Source organism: Lycium barbarum, chromosome 1 (assembly GCF_019175385.1).
Source record: "Lycium barbarum isolate Lr01 chromosome 1, ASM1917538v2, whole genome shotgun sequence".
Classification (NCBI taxonomy): Eukaryota; Viridiplantae; Streptophyta; class Magnoliopsida; order Solanales; family Solanaceae; genus Lycium; species Lycium barbarum.
The window spans coordinates 84,705,810-84,711,728 of record NC_083337.1 but is presented as its reverse complement, the minus strand read 5'-3'; the positions used below and the strand labels follow the sequence as shown (position 1 = coordinate 84,711,728).

General features: G+C 44.9%; 1 long non-coding RNA gene across 1 annotated transcript; it reads left to right on the top strand.

The window, feature by feature from the left end:
- The first annotated feature begins 797 nt into the window (after positions 1–797).
- On the top strand, positions 798–3,893 carry LOC132636217 (uncharacterized). Its single transcript, XR_009581087.1, has 3 exons — positions 798–1,419; positions 2,307–2,372; positions 3,292–3,893. It is a non-coding gene; the product is annotated as an uncharacterized LOC132636217 (long non-coding RNA).
- Positions 3,894–5,919: the final 2,026 nt, after the last annotated feature.

Sequence of the window (5,919 nt, the reverse complement as noted above, 5' to 3'; positions counted from 1 at the left end):
GTTGAACCGTCTTCTTCTTAGTCAGCAACGCCTTCAGATATTTCGCAAAACTGGGCATCTCTTTGACTGCTTCCAAGAAGGGAAAATTCAGAGATAACTGCTTCAGCTGATCATAAAACTTTTCAAACTTCGCATCTTCATTCTTCTTTACCAACCTCTGAGGAAAAGGAGGTTTAGCTTTGAAAAGCTGTGTCAAAGGGCGGAGAGCCCCTTTTACAGCCTGCTTACTTGTGTCATCGGCTTCTCTCACCATCTCTGGAATATCAGCAACTTTCTTGTCAGTAGGCCTCTCATCAGCAATAATGGGTGTTTCAGACTGCACCTCATTCTCTTCATTTATCTGCTCAAGATCAATCACCTCCTCAGCATCCCCCTGTATTATTTTGCCACTTCTAGTAGTGATGGCAAATGCGCGGTCTATACCGCCTCCCCCATTCTTGGGATTTGGAATAGTGTCACTCGGAAGTCCTCCCTTTTTAGGAGGGTGCTGCTCTCTGGATATATCCCTAATCTGCGACTCAAGCTTCTGAATAGCCGTTGTATGAGAACCCACTGTTTCTGTCAGCCCAGATAAAGTCCTTTAAGACTTCGATTGATTAGCCAGAATCTTCTCAAGCATTGCTTCAACTTTTGAACTACCCTGCTCTGTCGACTGCCCTTTTGGTGGTATATAAGGATTGGAACTCTTGTTCCCAAAATTATTGTTGTTGTTGTAGCTCCCTTGGTTCGCACCACCATAATTATTGTTGTAGTTCCCAGAGTTGTTGTAAGCACCTTGACCTTGCTGAGGTCTCCATTGGTTCTGATTCTGATTTTGATAGTGTTACGCCCCGTATTTTTATACATTGGGACAACCCGGATTAATTATGATAATTTAGAGCCAAGACTATTCCGGGATTCGAAGTCGGGACTTTTGACCTTTGATTTTATTTCGAGGCATAAGTTATATATGGAATTGTTGGCATTGAACACTTAGGAAAAATTTGGGACCACAATTCATAAATTGGAATTAAAATGTTGTGCAAAAAAATAAAAAATAAAAAATAAATTCCTTGGTGGCCATGTAAATGGGAATTGGTCCCACACATTATGTGGCCAATTTTAATTGGTCCACTCCATGTGTGGGCCAAGGACACTTGGACAACAACTATATGAGCCTAAAGTATGACCAAGTAGTCATCTTTTCCCCATTGCAAGACTTAGAAAAAAAAATCAAGGAGTTGAAGACCACCTTCAACACCCCTCTCGGCTACAAACCAAGAAAAACCAAATCCAAATCAAGCCACCCCAAAATTATTTCCTTGGTATAAATCAACTATTTAGAAGTCCCTAAGTAACGTGGAAGAGTTGTTTGGGTCATCCAACCACTAGTTGTGCCCAATTGCAAACCCTAACTATTGAAGGAAGTGAAGAAGGAAGGTAAGCATTCATTATGTTTTTGTGTTATGAAGGTTATATTCATGTTGTAGTATCTTATAGTGGTTGGAAATCATGAAATATAGTATGATTGGGAGTGGGTCGTGTGATGGGTGTTGTTGTGTTGTGATTGAAATTATGAATTAATGTTTAGTTAGTTGATTGGGATCATTGTAAGGTGAAGAACAATTGAGAATCCTCCATATATGTGTATATATAGTGTTGATTGAAATGGGTCACATTATATGACGATGAACGAATGAACGTCGCTTAATGTTTTAATCGCCGTCGCTATGAATCTTATGTTGGAAATGAATGTTTGTTGACTCAAAATGATGTTGTTAATGTGCGGACTGTTTTTGGAGGTTATTGTATATTTATTGTAATTGGTATATTGATGAGATAGCATTGTTAGAATGTAATTTGAGGATACAAACCATGATTTGGAAATGAAGAAATTTTTTTTTTAAAGGGCTGTCTCGGTTGGGGCTGTTTTCGGCCAGCTTGGAAAAAAAAAAAATCGGGTTGTTGGAAATGTGGTATGAATTGCTTAGAATGCCCTTGAATGTTGTTAGTATGGGTTTGGGTTAATAATCAAATGTACGAACGATATTGTGGCTTTAAAGTAAGCCATGGAATTGAATAATTGGGAAGTTGTCAAATGGCGTAAAAGAGAGCTACCATTATTATTTTGCTTTTCGGATTGGTTGTCAATGTTACTAGGTTGGTTATTGTGGTTGTTGTTGTTGATTTTGAGCGAGTTAAATTCTCGGGGTAGCCTATTTACAGGGGAAATGCTGCCCGGATTTCTGTAGAATTAAGGGCGAAATTGGAATTTAATGCCCAAAAAGTCTTTAGCTAATGTTTGGCATTTTATGGCTTGTTTGTAGACCTTGGGCAGCCCGAATCATAGTTTGGACTTAGCTTGAGTTGGATCATATTGGAGAGCGTTTGAGGTATGTAAAGCAACCTTCCTTCTTTTGGCATGCCTTAGTTTCACATAGGCTAGATTGGAGCTTTAAGGGAATTCCAAATTCGAGATCCGAGCATGTTATGATCCATATATATATATTCTTTGGCACTCTTATGTATGTTTTTATGAAATATGAACCATGATGTATTTGAAGTAATCGCTTTCCGAAATTCGCATAGAAAATGTTCGCTTTAAGGAATTTTGTAATCTCTGAATGCCATATTTTTCGCATAGAGGCTCGGATCGCTCCAATAATTTTTATAGGAGTTTGCTTGATGTATAATGGGTATGTTTTTCATAGGCGGACTCAGTTCGGGTCTATACTCGTCCGTGGGTCCCGCGACGCCCTTTATGTAAATTCGACAACTTTGAATCAAAAAGTGATAATTATTATTCCGATTTCAAATATGACTATTTTACTTATCCTTCGGATTTATAATAATGATTTTATGCATATGATTCCTCACTACTCCGCTCGTGCCTACTATGATATCGTTCGCCGGTTCCCGGGCCGGTTCTGTTGTCGTGCGCTTTTTGATATATTCCGGTGTTATGCTGTGTTTATGGTTCACCGTGCTCCTTGCTCGAGGGCCGGGTTCCACCTATGTTTGGCGTTATGCTGTGTTTGGCGTTATGCTGTGTTGTGATGTGTGACGGGGATTCGGAGATTTGAAACTTTCTGGTGTTATGCTGTGTTGTGGCGCCATCGACAGGCGGGCGACCACATTTTCCAGTGCCCTATGCATAATTTATACTTTGGGAATAAACATTTTGATATGTATTATTTTCTATATATCTGATTCGATTATTATTCAGATTTATTTCTGTACCTTCTGCTTTGCATACTCAGTACATATTTCGTACTGACCCCCTTCTCCGGGGGCTGCGTTTCATGCCCGCAGGTACAGACGCACAGCCTGGTGATCCACCTGTTTAGGATACCCTTTCTGCTATTCGGCGTGCTCCCCTCTTTCCGGAGCTTATACTTTTGGTATATATATTTATTAGTGCATTTGTATATATTCGTTCATGGGTACGGCGGGGCCCTGTCCCGTCATATGATTCTGTCGGTCTGTTTAGAGGTCTGTGGACATGTTTGTGGGTTAGGGTCTTTCTGTATGAATGTATGTACATGTCGTTTGGGCGATCCCATACGCCGAGGCGGCCGGTCCGCATATGTTGTTTGGGCGACCCTATACGCCGAGGCGGCCGGTCCGCATATGTTTATATATTGCTTGGTTAGCCCTGTGTGGCTTTCGTTGGTATTTTCTGCGTGCAGGGTATATTGGATAGTCTGTAAAACAAAGGAAACTCTGCCGAAATTTTTCTGGAAATTACCTAAATTTGAAATAAAGCCTTGTCGGCTTCCGCCATATACTAGAATGAGTTGATAGAATTTGAGATAATATTTAATAGATGGGTTCGGGTGCCCAGATCGGGCACTAGTCACGGCCTACGGGGTTGGGTCGTGACAGAAGTGGTATCAGAGCGGTTTGTCCTCGGAGTGTCCACAGATCGTGTCTAGTAGAGTCTTGTTTATCGGTGTGTTGTGCACCACATCTATAAACAGGAGGCTACAAGACATTTAGGATGTTGTCTTTTCTTCTGATCTTAGATCGTGCGATAGAACTGTGCTATTAGGATGATTCTGTTTTGATCTGTTGTTGTTTTTCTTTCAGTGATGCCTCCGAAAAAGGCGACGGCCGCCCAGAAGAAAAAGGGCGTAGTAGGAGAGACCAGCCGGGCTCAGAAGGGTACTCGGACCCTTGCTCAGATGATGCGTGATATTACGTCCCGGCCAGCCGACTCTGCTACGTCTTCATCGTCAGAGGAGTCTGGAGCAGCTTCACCATTAGCTCCAGGGGCTTCAGCTCCCGCGCCTCCAGCTCCTCAGCAAGGGGCGGAGGACAGGACACTGAGAGAGGCTGTGCAGTTATTGACCACTCTGGTAGCGGGACAGGCTCGCAGACGCGGGCGGAGAGATGATGATGATGACGATAGGCGTGACAGCCTGAGGGTTCGAGAGTTTCTATTATGTGGCCCTCCAGAGTTTTACGGGTCTAAGCCCGACGAGGACCCCCATGACTTTATTCGGGGGATGCGGCGCTCACTAGATTTGGTCAGGGCTTCAGAGACTGAGTCTGTTGAGTTGGCTTCGCATAGACTACGGGATGTTGCTGCTCACTGGTATGAGTCCTGGGAGCTATCCAGGGGTGAGGGTGCTACCCCAGCTACTTGGGACGAGTTCGTGACTGCTTTCACTCACCACTTTTTGCCCCCAGAGTTACGGCGAGCGCGGGTTGACCGATTTTTGCATCTGCAGCAGAGGGGTCGGAGCGTCCGTGAGTATAATATGGAGTTTGATTCTTTGGCCCGGTATGCACCTGCCATAGTAGCAGATATGGCCGATCGGATGCACAGATACGTGATGGGGTTAGACCGCTATTTGATTGATGGCTGTATGGCGGTGGCATTGCAGGCAGACATGGATATTGCCCGACTACAGGCTTATGCCCTAGGTATGGAGGACCGACATAGAGCTGATTATTCTAGCAGAGATCGGGACAGGAGGCCGCCCAAGAGGGCCAGATTCGCAGGTTATTCTGGAGATTCTCGAGGCGGACAGCCTCAGCAGCAGCAGTCAGGCAGACATCCTCCTCCGTCAGGCCGGGGTACACCCCCACAGTTTACCGGCAGGAGATCTGAGGGTGTCGGATATTCAGGGGCAGGCCCGAGCTCCAGGGCTTCAGGTTCACAGTTGAACAGAGGTTCCAGCAGTCAGATGAGGCCACCCAGACCTTTGTGTTCCTACTGTGGGAGACAGCACCCGGGAGAGTGTTTCCGAGCTACGGGTGCATGCTTTGTGTGCGGCCGTCAGGGCCATCAGATGAGAGACTGTCCGGCTAGAGGTGGTACAGGCAGTTCAGCTCAGTCTACCGGGTCAGCCGGTGGTTCATCTTCAGCCTCGGTGGCGATGCGCCCTGCGGGGCGAGGTACTCCAGCACCAGCAGGCCGCGGCAGGGGTCGTGGCGGAGCTTCGGGTTCTAGCGGTCCTTCGAACCGCATTTATGCCTTAGCCAGCAGACAGGACCAGGAGGCTTCGCCTAATGTCGTCACAGGTATATTACTGGTTTTCTCTCGTGATGTGTATGCATTGATTGATCCTGGTTCTACATTATCATTTATATCTCCACTCGTTGCTGATAAAATTGGGATAGAATCCGAACCGATAGAGCCTTTTGAGGTAGCTACACCAGTAGGGGATTCTGTTATAGCCAGTCAGATTTATAGAGATTGTTCCGTGATTATCTGTGGCCGCTGCACTAAGGCGGATTTGGTAGAGTTAGATATGATCGAGTTTGACGTGATTATGGGTATGGATTGGCTAGCTTCTTGCTATGCTAATGTTGATTGTCAAAAGAAGATAGTCCGATTCCAATTCCCAGGGGAGCCAGTTATAGAGTGGGCAGGTAATACAGTATCGCCGAGGGGTAAGTATATTTCATACCTCAAGGCTGAGAAAATGATCA